This window comes from Anticarsia gemmatalis, chromosome 22 (assembly GCF_050436995.1).
Source record: "Anticarsia gemmatalis isolate Benzon Research Colony breed Stoneville strain chromosome 22, ilAntGemm2 primary, whole genome shotgun sequence".
Classification (NCBI taxonomy): Eukaryota; Metazoa; Arthropoda; class Insecta; order Lepidoptera; family Erebidae; genus Anticarsia; species Anticarsia gemmatalis.
The window spans coordinates 10,106,469-10,123,388 of NC_134766.1; the positions used below are offsets into that span (position 1 = coordinate 10,106,469).

Consider the following 16,920-nt stretch of genomic DNA (forward strand, 5'->3'; position numbering starts at 1 on the left):
AATGGAGGCACTAGACAGACATGCACAGATCATATCGGTGATGTCTTGCAAAATAGTAAGGTGCGTAGAAGTCAATGTGAACGAAGCAAAGTAAATTAAGTAAGGATCGTACCAAGTTTTCTGGTCTGGGGACCCATATTGGAGGAAGACGTGATTTTATGTATGATCTAAATATATACAGTATGACTGGTGAGATACCTTCAATACTTATGGAGAGTACTCGGTAGGTACTCGATTCTCGTTAACTTGATATAAAAAAAAATAATATAAGCTTAATTTTTTAACGAAATTTCTCTAAAAATAAGTGAAATTTGGATATTATACTTACGACACGCTTTACTAGTTTTGTTGCTAAGCGACAAGCTGTCAAAAATGGACCATGTATCCTGTGTTGATAGCGCAATGCGCGCCGCGTGCGTCCGCGCGGTGTCCAATTATTCCGCAGTTAAATACTGGACTCCCGGTGTACTGTGTACGAAGTTTACTAAGAAGTTATTTAATATTTAGTTTTTATATTATTTTATTTCATGATATATGTTCGCATACTATCACGTCCTCAAATATTGAAGGTATCTTACCAGTCATACTGTATAAAAGAACATGTACCAATTTCCTCGAAAATAAACCATTTAAACAAATCTCTCTTGGACTTCGGACCGTGCAATAGGCAGTCACACAGCGCCAAAGATGTTGAGACTTACTGTGCAGTCGGAAAATTCATTAGAGTCTTTTCCTTATTGTATAAGGATGTTATCTCCTAAGTAAATGTTTTGTCTTTGAGCATAATTCTCACTCACCCGTATCTCTTGTGTCTTCTCGCTGTAAAGAGGGGAGAAGAGGGCAGAGGGAGGGGGATGAGTAATGTCCGCGACAATTAATTATGTTGTACTTCTACTGATTACATCTATAACTAATGTTACGCATTTTGCAGCAAAATTCGGTGTTTGTTTTGAATTGGGTACCGGTCTCACTGTTAGCGATAATATTAGCGCCGGCGTGGAATGCTTTCGCTCTTTGTCTTTTACAAGTTACGTAAGCTATGACATGACACTCTATGTCGCCCAATTATCCCTCTGACCATTATATCACTTCTTTATAAAAAGTTACGGTTAACTGTGGCTGCAAATTGTGTGCTAAGAAAGAAGGTAGTCATAAAATATTGAAAAATAAGGGGCTGCTTAACTTCTGAACGCTAAACAAATCTTTGATGTCTACAAGTTGTTACTAAAATTAGTTTTGTGGATGGGATTTATACACGCTACTCGCTAGCAGTGAGACAGAAACCTCTACGTTTGATAATAACTGCACTTTGTGTACACAATCTGAGAAGTTGTTTCAGTACCGCAAGCACAACGATACAGCGCTCTGCATTATAATAATATCTCACTCATTTCATTCCTCCTGTTATCAGAGCGTTGTTGAAGACTGACTGAGTTAACGACGGCTAATGACTAGGTTATCATGGCGTTAATGTACTGATGTACTACAGTTAAAATAAACAGTAGCCGAGTTCTGTTACTGACAAGAAGCTGAAGATTAAGTAATATGTAAATTATGAAGATAATTGTATTTTATTACAACTTTTTGGGACTTATTACGAAATAATATCTAAAGAAATAGAAAATTATGTAAGACAACACATAGTTTTATTCTAAACTGAAATAATAAGGGCGTAAGCATTATAAGTTTCGTTAAACAGTCTATATAATTAAAACAAACACATAAAATACCTTCAAGGGATAATATATCTATAAAATATTATTTATATAAAACAAATGAGAATTTAAGTCTAACCTTAATTTATTCATACAATAACACACAAGCCACTATTTTATATGAAGCTTACAATTAGTAGCTCTCATCTGTAGAGCCATTGTTCATATAATATATAATAATGTGTATATTGTGTACAGTGATGAACTAACGAGAATGTGTTTAATTTACAACGCGAGTTAATTGCCTCCACGGCAATATATAAATACATGATGATACATTAATACAATACACAAAAGAATTATAAACTACTTTGTACAGAGGTCAAATACATCGTTTAGAATACAATGTTTTATTAAATATATAATGGTATCAAACGTTTAGAGGCTCAAAGTTAACAACTTTAAATTATGTGTGTGGTAACAAAAGTTTATTATACTAAAAGCAGTTTCGGAAGTAGTCAAAACTCTAAAACATTCTATAAATCCTGTACAGGGTATATAAATATATTTTATTATATGTTGTTTGTTGTCTTTAGAAGAAAAAATACTTTACTTAAACAGCGATTGCAGCCAGACACTAATTTCTATTAACTCTGCTCGTACTAATTATACAAATATAGTAAAGAAGAGAGCCTGCACTTAATAGACAAACAGTTAAAGACACGCTCTATAAGTGTTCAGTAGAACACTTCCTATAACACAGATATAATCTGAAGCAACATAATCCCACCGTACTCGATGTGATCTCATAATAAAGGTCGTCGTACCTCCACCGCGCCGCGCGACGCAAGCGCGAGTGAAACGCGGCTCAAGTGCGACTCAGCGCGATAATAGCCGGCTGTAATGTAACGCCGGCTTATCTACCGCTCACCTGCGAGGAAACGACTTACAGATTTGTTACTACTATTTTTCAGTTTTCTTGGCTTTAAGTGATTTGATAAGAAACTAGTTTTATAGTGTTTCAAGAATTAGGGTATAGGTATATTTTTACGTATAAAGCTCTTTTTTACACATTCAAGTATATAATTTAACTTAAAGGCCATACAACTGAAATACAATATGAAATATATTGTAAAAGTTATATGGATACAAGAAATTAAGCCAAGATAAAATATTGCGACATTCGTCACTTCAATTAGAAGTTAAATTAGCAACCCAGTGTTTCCGCCATGATAAAGCTAATCCCAATGAAATACAAAGCTCGCTAACACTCTGGGAATTACACAAACCATTCAATTTTCCGTCTCAAATGTCGATTACTTCCATGAGTGCCTCACGCTGTAGCGTGTAGATATCAAACTTGAACGAGTACCGTACACTAGCGACATCTTCCGGCGGCCGCAGTAAAACAACGCTATGCTTAAATGGAACTTCGTCCGAAAGTCGCTGACCCGCCGACAATCGTCAAATTGTCGACAACGTGATGCCGGCGACTTAAAAAATCGTTGATTTGAAGTCGCCGGAAAAAGTCGGCGGGTTGGCGACTTCGGTGTAGACTTCTTTAAAGACATCGTCGTGTTATTAGCCAACGTAGATAAGTAGATGACTTCAGAATTCGTAACAAGTTCAGTTCTAGGAAACACACATTTATATTCTCTTTGAGTTATTTCTCTCAGACTCTCACGACTCGCAGAAACTCGCGCACCTACGCTATGAATATGATTAGTCTTCTTGTAGATTATTTATCTATCGTATGAATCATGTTATAAGTCTAGGCTCGACGATATTTGCTTTCATGAGATTCTCATGCGAGAAATATGCTAACTGCCTCACGCGACTTTGCTCGCTAAAAGTTTCATTACCAATTTTAGCCGATTAAAGGTTAAAATAGCCTATGGTTTGATCCCGACCTCTCTCATTTCTTTACAAAATTACATCGAAATTTATTGATTTTTTGCATGAAACAATAACAATCATTCATTCATCCTTACAAATGTTCGTATTTACAAGTAGAATTGGGTACTACAAACATGATTTTCATGTATTTTATATTCAAGGGCAGATTCAAGGTATCCAACCATTTCTAACTAGATTGTGACAACAAACCGATTGTTAGAACTGCTATTTATACGCGATCTGTGTGAGAACAGATTAAATCGTCATCAACAGTGCAAATGTTTTGAGTCAACAAACCATTGGACGTGAGTTAGGTGGAAAGTTTCGCATCAACACGACAACACGACAACATTCAACACAAACGCTTCACAAACAAAACTGTTGCCACTATCTAACTACTGTTGCAAAGATTTCAGTCGTTGCAGTGAATAGAACATAATAATATACTTTTGAATTCTTCCTTATTTTCGTGTGGTTAATGTCAATTTAAGTTTTAAACTTAAAAGAAAGCCTGACCGTATAATATCTTTAAATAACAAATTAATTACAATAAACATCAATCCTCACACTGATTACCTCATATTGTGTGTGTGTGTCTTATATACATACATCAGTTGTAGTTTATCTCAAGTCATGCGCTTCATATACATTATATTGCCAAGCTTCGTTTTTATTTACGAAGGGATAAAGATTCTAAGTTTAAATTAAAAACGTATTTGATGAAATGTGGCTTGAATTAGAGAAACTATATCTTCCGTGTAAAAGGACGATGCTTGCTACTGGGTTTCAATATACTGCTTTTAAATAGTTTTCTATTTCCTACTGTACGGTCAGCATACAAAGCAGCTCGCTTGGTCGCTGCAGTCTACTACTACACGCATGTGTGTCTTCAACACTAACGGAACACTTTGTGTTAACGCTACTCCGTTTGTCTATGTGTATGTGTGTGTCTTTGATGAAAGTTCTCAGAGACAAAACAAAATGAGAGAGTTTTTAATCATAATTCCGCACGTTTCATCGTCGACAATTCTTTTGTGTTAAGATAAGCCTTTATTTAGTGACGTCACTCTTGAGACGCGGTACTACAAGAACTGAGGTACTCGCGCATTAGCATAAAGTTACCCCAGGATGTTTTAATCAGACACTCTATAGCAAACCGTCGAAGAAAAAACAACTTTATTTTTTAAAGTTAAGGTTGATTTCAGTTTATGCGTGAGTCTGGCTTAGACAAAAAGGATAATTTGTACTTGGTCGTGTATATCGGACTGCGGAGGGTTTCTTTTGAGTTTAACTGAATTAAAACTTGTTCGGCAATTCGTCGTGTGACGTCGTCTGACAGTCGCCACGGTGACTTGTGTCCTTGTCATATATATTTGTTTGAGAGTAGAAAGTTCTCGAAGTGTCTCGAAACATCCGCTTGTAGAGCGCGTCGCTGAGAGAGAGACCATTTAAAATAAAGCTTTACGACATTTTTATATTGCTTTAACGTTTTTGTTTAGTGCCGCCACGCTTTGAGAGAGTGCCGTGTATAGTGTATACTGCGAGGAAAATCGAGGACGATTCCTACTTTTGTTAAAAAAAAGTTATTTTAAAATGTTGTGTCTATTAAATATCATTATTTGATACTAGCTGACCCGTGCGGCTCCGCTCGCGTGAATTTCGTACTGTTGCTTATTCGTTTGAGCACGCGAATTGAGAAGCACTCGATACACCTACACATAAAAATGCTAACAACTTTTTTGTCATCTAATGGTTATTACGAAAGGGACCCGAAGGGCACACAATGTGACACAGGCTCAGGCAGGCCTCATTTCCTGTGGTTACCTTCTTTTCCGCTCTCGTCTGTATCCGTAGCAGTTTACAGTGTAAAATATAATACCTTATTATAGACTGACCATTGCTTACCCGTCTGGATTCAGAATATTATTATAGGTACTGCGCCAGACCTCTTCACACGCGTAATAATGTATACTTGCGATGATACGTCCGAAACCGCGTAAACCGTAATTATTTTTTATATATCATCCGTTGTTTATTTTTTTAAACTTACCACATAGTCTGTTTCATAGCCATCCAATTTATTTCCTTAATGCAACCAATTAATTTGGTTATGTGTTACGAACTACAACGCCATGTGTTAGTTGCGGCGAACGACGACAACAAACGAAATTACTCAGTTTGCCATCTAGGATATCCCGACCGCACCAGACCCACGTAAACCAATATTTTTGTGTAATATATTAAATGTTTGAAAATCTTATAAATGTATAGCCTGTTTCAAAGGTATTTTTTTTTACAATAAAGAAATAAAAAAAAATTAATATGGAAAAACATACGGTGTTGTGGACTATAACGCCATCTATTGGTTGGTGCGAACAACAGGTATCGATACGACCGGGGCGTCGCGTTAACTATTCCAATGTTGTGAAATGGATTGCAACGCCATCTATGGTCTGTTTAGGGAAACGCAGATTCAAACGATTTATAGGTATTTTTTTAAATTTTCTAAAAATCTTTGAAATGTTATGCGATAAAAAGTATCCTATAAGTTGCTCCACTACTTATTCTATGCATATACCAAATTTCAGTGCATTCTATCCAGTAGTTTTTACGTGGCAGCGTAACATACAGACGGAGGACAGACAGACAGACAGACAGACAGACAGACAGAAAAGAAAATTATAAATTGCAGATTCGGTATCAGTATCCGTTACTAAACATCCCCCGTTGGTTTTTTATAAATATATTCAATGTACAGAATTTACCTCTCTACAGATTTATTATAAGTATAGATAATATAGATTTAATGTATTAGAATACTCAATATTCAATTTTTATCTTTCTGTGATTGTATTAATTTAAACGTTAACTTTACACAATTACTTAAAAATGAATTTTAATAGTGTTTTACGAAAAATACTTTGTTCTAAGTCATAATACACGCATAGTCTCGGCTGTTTACTTTCTGCGAGGAAATTCTTTTTACCCTTGAAGTATAACGCATGTGATATCCTGGCGTCGGCGCCAGCGTGACACCGTCGTGACACTCGGCGGGACCTTGTACACTGTGCTACGTGTACTATTGTGTATGTGTGGAACTATGGCGCCGGGCTACAGGATGCCATGGCGCTGAGCATAATGGATACATGTTGTTGTTGATGCTCTATGTATCGTTTAACTTAGCCTTGACTGACACTACTTAACGCCCTTTATACGTGATAGTGAACCTAGTCTTATGCTATTTACCGAATATTGCAGAAAACTCTCTCTCTCTCTCTGTTAGTTCGCTAAACAAATTAATCTGTGGTTTAGAGTTAAAAAAAAACATTGATTCAGTTAGGTCAAATGTTGACACTTATAATGTATAATAGAATACGGGAATTAACGCGAACACGCATTTTACCTTAAAATGCCTAACGTTTCGGCGCAGGTTGCACTCGCCGTGGTCCCAGGCAGACTGCTCTGTCCAGTCTGCCTGGGACCACGGCGAGTGCAACCTGCGCCGAAACGTTAGGCATTTTAAGGTAAAATGCGTGTTCGCGTTAATTCCCGTATTCTATTATACATTAAACATGCAACGCGAGAGTTTAAAAGTTATGTTGACACTTATGATAGTCGTTACAATTATTAGTCTTTTATTATAGAGACATACTTATCATTCTCTTAAGTACTCATTTCAAAACCACAATAACACTGATATAAGCTCAAAAATCTTTGAATTGTGAAATTAATATTAAAACTAATTGGTTAACTTCACAACTAAGTGGTTAACTAAGTGCTCGTTATACACATTCACATTCCACAATTATAATTACTGTGACGTCACGCCGCGTGCCGCCGCCTCCTATCTTACACCATTACTTCTTATCACGCCCACTACACGCAATAAACAACCCTATCACGTACGTACAAGGTACATTATTACATCGCACGAACAACAATCTACATGCAAATACCCAACGTTTATATCAATAGCGCATTGATAAGCGACCTACGGAATGTGCTACGTGGTGCTACGGCGTAGGCGTTGTAGCTGCTACGTGGTATTTGTCCACTGAAAAAGTCAGTACTTATTTAAAACTATTACCAGTTACAATAGGATCGGTATAAAGTTTAACAATATCAGTTTAATTAGTTATGAATTTTATAGTATTTTTTACACGATACCGGTTGTTTTTTAGAAGTAAAAAAAATATTTTGTAAGCCATGAAAATTGCGATACTTTCGTATAAAATTGTGAATAAATTAAATGAATATTCTCACACGCTCCTATCTACATCTTAGCACAAATATATTAACATCCACACTCAGAACAGATACACATGCTCATCACACAAATATTTCTCCTGGCTGGGATCACAACAACACACGACACATGAATTAATGATTTTAATCAACGCAGTTACCCTTTTCCGATTACTTGTTATAAATAAATAAGTACGTAAATATATAATTACAATTAAACTCGCAACCTGTCGGAAGCTCTCGCGGCTAATTCTGTGAATGTAAACAAGTGTCAACAAGTCTCTGCGAGTGTTGAGTGTGGAGTGAGTTCACTACACTCACGCACTCGTTACACTCAGTGAGGCAAATGAGTTGAGTTGAGTGTAATTACAGTGAACTCTGTGACACTTGATTGTAATGAGAACGTCGTTATCTTGTTACCGGTGCTCCTCACCCGTGACATTAAAACATAATAATATACGTTTGTTCTTAATGTTTTAGGACGAAAGACCTGATGATGAGCAGTAGCTTTCATCTTTACATTATTATTAATTTATTTTGTTTACTGTTATTTGGTGCGATTGGAATTGGATTTTTAATTTGATATTTGTAATTATATTTTTCAACTGGCCGATTTTACATATAATTGCGTTTAAAATTACAATTAATTAATTGATTACATTTCATATTAGCTTATTTAACAGTCTGTAAACAAATATGCCCAATAATTCCCAGATTAAATGGAGCGTGGAAATACTATTTGCCTGTAAACAATAATTTTAATGTTCGGTCCATAAGAATCAGCCGACCAGTTCACCCAAAATTGCCACTAACTCAGTTAGTCTTAAGTCGTTCAATTGTAAGCACATTGAAGGCGTCGTTGTGGCAAATCCCCGGCGCCCCCGCACCCCCGCACCCCGCACCGCGCCGCCCTCGCTCCGGAGGGAAATTCCAGGCGGCGCTTGACACTTCCGAGCGAGCGCACACCGCGACCTGATCACCACATCACCGACACCAACGAGCTAATGTTGAGCGCAACTATTGTGCTGCTCGTCACAACAAACATTTAAATCCTAATTACGGGACAAATATCAGAAATATTTATCTTTCGATAAATGCTTGTGATCACCGAGTGTCTTTGCTGAAACGTCAAGCAAACCAATATTTCTATCTAAAGCTTGCAATTCTTATAAACGGGAATTTTGCGCTAGCAGAGCGCAAGTTTAGTTAGTATGTTATCGTTGACAGTGTCACTATTAAAAGAAAATTAATTTGCCGCTGTTGTGCGATCTATTCACATTCATAAAACTAAATGAATTGTATCCTTTGTTTGGCAAAGTTTTCACGAAAAACACTCCTCCATTGATTCCAATCTCTTATACCTACTCGCCATCGTCTGAACAACGTTTCCAAAAATAGGAGAAAGTAGTTAATATGTCTGTATATTTAGTGTTAAGTGTGTCTGTGTGATTCTGGCCGAGTGCCACAGATATAAATAACTTCGCCTACGGGTACAACGCGGCATAACAAACTATATGTGGGTGTTTTCATTCAAGTCACCAGCTCATCTCACAGACAGACTGTTTTGTAGTTCCCTACTTTTGGGCTTTTCCTTTCAAGGCCTTTGTTTAAGCATTTATTCTGTGATTAAATTACGCGCTTATCCGTCGTCATAAAAGAGCGACACATGTATCAAACGATATTGTATATATTTTAAGTGTCGTTGCATTAACAACTCGATAAAGCGGTGGCTACGCTTGTATCGCTTTAAAAACAATCACATGAGTGAATCTAACGATTGCGTACTTGTGCACGCAGAAGTCTACCAGCTGTTTGAATACAAGCACAATGCACTGGTTGAATCCACCACTGCTTAATTGAAACTACAAATTCACTCAAACGATATCCCACGCAAACCTAGGTTGGGTTGTGGTTAAGATTGCCATTACGCTACTTTTATGCGTTTTTTTTTAAATTGCTGCAGCACGAGATTTATTCCTAGTCAAGTGGAGTAGTGTTTTAAATCAAAACGTCAACCGAAACGTCATTCAGCTTATGGGAACTTTTACCATCGTGATGTCCTTGTAACGCTAACGTGTAACGTGGCAACAGAAATATTATTGAGCATGTTTAGTATATAATAGGATGCGGGAACTAACGTCAACACGCATTAACTTGAAATGCCTAACAACATTTCAGCGCAGGTTGCACTCGCAGTAGTTTGCGTAAATGCCCAGATCCTATTAATGTTAAAAACTTATTATTGAGTATAACGTAAAATTGCCTGATGACCCTGCATGCAACAAACATCAATAATGATGAGTCAGACTACAGAGAGTGTTCTCAGCTGAGAATTAACTATGTACAGTAGACACGACAGCTGATGTCATCGTCACGACGCGGCCGCTGCTACACCTATATATTATCAAATACACGCGATGTCAATACTAGACGCGTTTGTCGAAGATCTGACTGATCAATTTCATTAACGTAAGCTAAGATTGTATCGTTTGAGCAGTTAAATAATTATAACAGCGGTTATACGGGGATTTAGCTATTTGATCGTATAAATGTTATGTAGGTGTGAAATAATGTTGCTAGTTGCTCTTTGATGGTCGTGAAGTTCATAAATGTAGCGAACATATTCCTAGTCTGGAGACACTACTGTTCAAGACTGAAGTTTTAAAATATGAGTAAACAACATTTTCAATAAATACATTTAAAGAGATTTGAGCTAGTTAATGAGTCAGTTTATAAATCACTAGGACTCATAATATTTTAAAATGATGCAAACCAATGATGATAAGTCCTTGATAGATATTTATAAACCTCATAAATATGTATGATTTATAAGAATGTCCTCATCAAAGGCGCTCGCGGTGAAGGTGGAAGGTGTTCAGAGCACGTCGTCGGCGCCGCCGGCGGTGAATGATCCACATTCATCGAGGCACATTCCTGCGCCATTGTCCGCCACACAATGTCATCTCAACACCATTATAATATACAGTCTACGTACAAACGAACGAACAACAGCCACCGATACGAGTAGAAGCAAATCTATAATATGAGTTTTAAACAAGAGATCTTTGGGCGCAATTAAATTGTTTAAGGGGGTTTGTATGAAGTACAACCTCCTAAAATGCATTCATGAGCTCTGCTTCTTAAATAAGGTTAGCTCGATTATGATACCTAATAATCAAAACCTAGATTTTAATTGGTTATTATAGTCTAGAGGTCATTGAAACTGCGTGAACCATAATTATGTTTTGGCCGAACTTATTGTCCTTTATATGAATTTCATGTATACCAAATATAGTTTTCCCATCAGCAACAGCAAACAATATCGATATAGAGAGTTATTTTGTGATGTCTGTGTAGTGTGTAGTGCTACTGTATTGTGTAGCGACTGTAGTGACGTCATCAGTGTTCAACAACCCTCAACACAACACCTCGGGATTAAGTTCCTAATTATATCAAAGGGTTATTTATCGCCGCGCCGTAATTAAATCCTATTAAATGATCAAAATACGAACTCACCCGAACTCGCCCGAGGACACCCGATACACAACGACACTCTCCTACTGTACGCTGTACATTGACGGTTTCGTTCAACAACTCACTTTAATATCACGATTCACTGCACCGTTAGCACTGAAACATTTTTAATCAGTCGTCTGTTCACTGAATGTTCGCACTCTAGTGTTGAAAGCTGCAAAAGTAATTATCCCGAGTCGGTCCGAGTCACAATTAAATGAAATAATAATAAATGCACTAAATGAAATGTAAAGGATATAAACGTTCAAATGAAATGAGCACCAGCGTCTTAATTACTGACTTTACTTTGCTCTTGCATTTAGTACGGAACTTTGTCACATTATTTATATTTTGTAGCGGCTGCTTGAATTATAACTACCTACTTTTGGCACGATTTTAATATTACTCTGAGCAATCATTATAATTAAAAACTTTTCACTGAGAAGAAAGAGAACGTGTGATTAAAAAATATAAGTATGAGTTAATTGATTGAGTTCTGTGAGCAATGAAGACATTCAATTTTATGAAGTTAATGGATTTTTGGTCACTGCTTTTAAGCAATCATTACTAACAGTAAAAAAAATCTGTCATTAGATCTAATACGAAGAAGTTTATTAAACTAGTGTAAAGTATCAATATAATGAAAAAGGTTGATATATATCGAGGTCACAATAACTGGTGGTGGTCTCCTTGCGCTGTGTTTGAGCACAAACATCGAGATTGAACCGGAATGTGCCTCCCGACTCTCAACCACTTGCACCACCGCTCTACACACAACACTACACCAGCTTTAGAGCTACCTACTGGCAAACTGGTCCAATTGAAGCAAATTAATTTATTAACCATTGATCTGTGGGTAGGTTTCAAGATTGAAGTTTTCGCATTAGATTTTTGTTTTTGGTGTGAAAAACAATAATTCAGGGAAAAGTCACTGTATCCTGAGCTTTAAGCACATTTGTCGCCTGTTGTATATTATTGTATTGTAACAAATAAGTTTGTAAAATTATGACAGTACAAAACTAAATCACTTACTCGAACACAAAGTTTGAACAAACTAAATAAACATTCAACAAATATAATAGAACAAATATATCGAAAGTAAATACACGACACTCAATAATATTCAGTGTGGACACATCGACAACAGCCACTTGTTAGGTAGCGCACGTCTATCGGCTACGGTCCCGCTACGAGCCGCTACGGCGTAGTGTCGCGGCGCGCTATCGGCTACGGCGTGTCGACGCGGCGCGAGCCAGGCACCCGACTGGCGCCCATTCAACTCATGGGGTAGCACACCCCTACTACGAGTATTGCCGTACTTATGTTTGCTATCCTGTGCTAGGATTTTTCATATATGTATCAGATAAATCTTTATATTGTTAACTTATATTGATCTCTGACAATACTCAAAACCAAGCTTATAGATATTTAAAGAAACCTATTTATATAGAAAATAGAAAACTTTTTAGTTATTGGTTAAATACGTTCACCGTCACCTTATTTTGTAAAATCGAAATTAATTCCCAGATAAGCTTACTAAAGCTAATAAAATGTGATCGAACTAAATGCCTACCCTCGGATGTTATGATACCTTGATGCCTCGTGATAAGAATGTATTAGGTACTTAAGATTCGTCAGCCGATTTTAAGCGACTGACCAAACGTACAAACTCTGAAATATAGGTTAACTGTTCAAAACAGAAATAATTTTTAACTCGTAAAATATCTCCCCGAATTGTTGTAAAGTTCCCCTTCCCATGAGAAAGCAGCGAGTACCAACGAGTATTACCGTCACGCCGGGGACGCAGCGAGGGCGCACTGAGGACGCAGTGAGGACGCAGCAAAGAGGGCGGAGTGTTTACGAGGCGCTCCGTTCAACTCGCCATCTCATAACTTCGCCTTTATCTCTCTATCTAACAGAAAATAATAAAAGAAAGTTTTTTCATTTGTCTGCGCTAACGACTGTCGGACTGTATAGTCTGTAGTCTCAAGTAGTCTGTAGTCTGCAGAGATATAATAAATATCGCGCAGTCGGACGCGCGCGTTCATCGTCTCACTTCACTGAGCTGCGAGCTCGGAGCGCGCTCAACTGCTGGTGTTTTCATTTAGATTATCTGTTGAGCTATCATATTCCTATTACTTACTTAGAAATAATTCTGAACTAAGTCATGGGAAGTTTAAAAGTTCGTAAGCTTGACTATTACGAAGATGTTAATGGTCGCCGCTCGCTTGTTCTGCCAGTTTTGTGAGTGATTGTAATAAAATTAATAAATTGTTAGACTAGCAACTGTCGCCTAATGCAAGAGTTGGAAGGTTTTAAATCCACCACACTGGTCAAGTGTTGGTTGGGGTATTTTTTCTTTTGTTGTTGGCATGCAAACTAAAGTAAAATGTGATCAAGGGTATATAAGTTAACTAAATAAAAACCTGCAGACGAAATGTGCCTACAAATGCAAAAGACGTATGCATTTAGTCGACGGACGGTCAATGTGATAATAAAATAATCTTTAATTAATTTCTGTTAATCACTCTTAATTGCACGGTAAATCAACAATAATGTTCGGTCCCAATAGTAAATAACGTCGGGTGACACCGATGGCGAAACTTAGTTGTTCATAGATATTTATTATAGCGGTTTGGTAAATAATTAGCCGGCGTCAAAGCGAGCCGTGAAATATGAGCCGCGACACGACGCGACCACGCAACGACGCCTAGCGACAACCACCACGCTCAGATAATCACGAATTTACGATCAAATTAAGCCGAAAAATAGAACAAACTAAAATCATTGTTTTCTATAATACCCGTATTGTTACTGAATCTGTTATCGTTCAAGTGTTTATATCTTTTAAACTACAATGCTATAATCGTCTGTTCTCGAGATCTGAACATAAATACAAGCATAGTGCACAAAACGCATCACAATCATGCTCGAAACATTTATTTGAAGATCGTACAAAGAACAATGGCAAAAAAATCACTTATATTTTTTTAGCGTCTTCGAATCTCAATATTACCAAAGTAATCTATTATTTAATGTATGAATTTCAGGAATATTATTTTTACTTTTAATGGCGACATTAAATACATTAATCAAAAAGCAATAAATTGACTAACTCAAAACGATTCTTCAATATTTTTTTTTAATAAATATATAATCTTCAACGTGAAATATATCGTAATGATAAATTATTAAAACAGTGTCTAACAAATCAAAAACTTATTATTTATTTTGCTCACACAAAGATATTTGCAGTCAACAGTGATCTCTTAGTAGTATTATCTTTTTAAGGCAACTACATTGTTTACTTCGGTTGGATTTGATTGTTTGTCATTGACGTTTGGCGATTTTCGGAATTGACGTTTTGTTGTGTTTTGCACCTATTGCTTTTTCGCACCTATTTTCAAACAACTCGGACTTACTGAGGATTTCTGCTCTATTTGTTAACCCTGCATCTCTAACGGATTTCGATTTGGATTGCATCTACACGAGTTTCTTACATTACGGACGTTTCCCTTGCTTTTTGGATTTTGTGAACCGGTTTAATACTTCTTCAAGTCGTTATTTATTATTGCCGTTGCCCGGTGGATATGCATGCGATAGGCGGCTGTGCTGACTTTAGTCTGGTACTTAGGATGGGCCAGGCATCAAGATAATATAATAGCACTAGCTGAATTTTAAAATGATATTATGAGTATAATCAGATATGTACCTATATGAAATAAATAAATAATGTAAAACCTTTGCATTTTTTATTTACCTTTTACGTTCGTTACAACCAAGCTGATTTATACAATCTGATGACTTAAATACCCCATAGTTTGTTTTATAATATAACAATCTAGCAGTACAATGACTCAATTAAAATCTGCCGGAGCGTAGTTGGCTACAAATGGTTTAATAGCAGCTATCAGCTATTTATTAACGCAAAGAATTGGAAATGTAGACATAAGACCCAGAGGTTACCGTATGGTAAACTCTGGGTACATATTGGTTTTGAGGCTATACCTGCTCGAAAGGTTGAGGCAGTCAACTTCACTACGATGACGATAGTAATATACTACAATAAATGATTGGCGATACGTCAATGCTCGCCTTTGCCTGCCTCGTCGGTGAATAACAGGGGTGATATTATGAATAAATGAACATTCAAACAATATTTGACAAATTATAACATTTTAATGATGTGATGATGACATAACCTATAAAAATATATAAAAATATAACTCAAATTACTCAGGATCTCCGGCGCGCCTAATGAAAATATTTATATATTTAGAGTCGGGAATTAATGCTGCATATTATAACATTTGTTTTATTTGAAGACGCAACATTTTAAAATTAGTGATTATGATGTATGAGATTTTGCCATTGTTCATTATGTACATATACCCACTTACTTTCACACTCGTGGCCATTACAGGAAAAAATAAAAAGCCTTACCTGAGAATTGAGTCCCCTGCGTAACAAGTGCACTTATATCAGACTCACACACTAACACCACAACACCGGCGCACCTTCGCTTTGTACCGAGTGTTTAATTCTGTAGCGATGCGTCTCACAATATCACAGTGATGTGTGCTCAGTTGAACTGTGCGAAGTACATCGCTGTCAGTACCAACACACGCTAGTAGCAACACATGATCACATGAACTTATCACGTAACTTCTTATTCCTATAGATAATAATTAAGCCTACGATACACCGTATTAATAATTATAAAAATATATCAATATAAAAAAACAATAAACACAAAATGTCTGCGTCTTTTGCCTTCGTTAAAGCAGGCACAGGAAACGATGTCCATACAGCCTCATCTTCCTAAAATTCGTAGCTTTGGTTTGAATTAATACTACTAAATTCAAATTTAGAATTTTGCCAAATTCCGTTCTTGTAAAGTTTTTTTATTGATTGGCAGAAAATAATCCCTTTAAAAAAGTTCTTGTATAAGCACTCTAGGAGAGCTGATTAATTTTTCATGCAAGATATTTTGATTCGATCACCGTTGTCGATGGTGGTAGAGAATCGCGCTACAGATTCCAGATACATGTATTCAATGAAAGACTGATAGATTGATTGAAACATTTATTTCATAACAATAATGTAATTAAGTATTAATTAAGAGTATTCAACAGTCCATACAGTCAGAGGAGATGGTCCGTGTGCACGACACGGCAGTCGGCAATATTATGCAATATTATGTTTCATTTTATTTACTTTTTTTTTTTTCTTAGCTGACCACCTTATATATTTTAGAAACCACCACATTATAAACTTGAGGTTAAAGTTATCGTCATTCAAAATATGAACCGTGTGACAGATACAAAATCCGAAGACGTTTGACCGAATTTGCTTAACAAACATACAAACTTTTGAGGAAACTGGGATTAATTGACATAAGTCTAGTAATTAAACTAAGTATCGGTGGCAGATGTTAAAGGAGTATCCAAGTCGGACGGTCTAGCACACAGACCGCTCTCAAAACAATTGTCCAGTCTATCTATCCCCCACTTGACCAACAACTATGACATACATATATACACAAACTTATTTATAGAATATATTTATGTGTAATGAAATGACATTTCATTAATCTGTGGTTTTCAATGAC

At 36.5% G+C, this 16,920-nt stretch overlaps 1 protein-coding gene across 1 annotated transcript in view; it reads right to left on the reverse strand.

Moving 5' to 3' along the window:
- LOC142982569 (inactive dipeptidyl peptidase 10) overlaps positions 1-11,533 on the reverse strand; it is a 533,383-nt gene extending 521,850 nt beyond the window's left edge. Inside the window, exon 1 of the mRNA XM_076129128.1 lies at positions 11,313-11,533. The gene's annotated coding sequence lies outside the window, so the exon portion shown is untranslated. The remainder of the gene's footprint in view (positions 1-11,312) is intronic.
- Between the last annotated feature and the right edge of the window lie 5,387 nt (positions 11,534-16,920).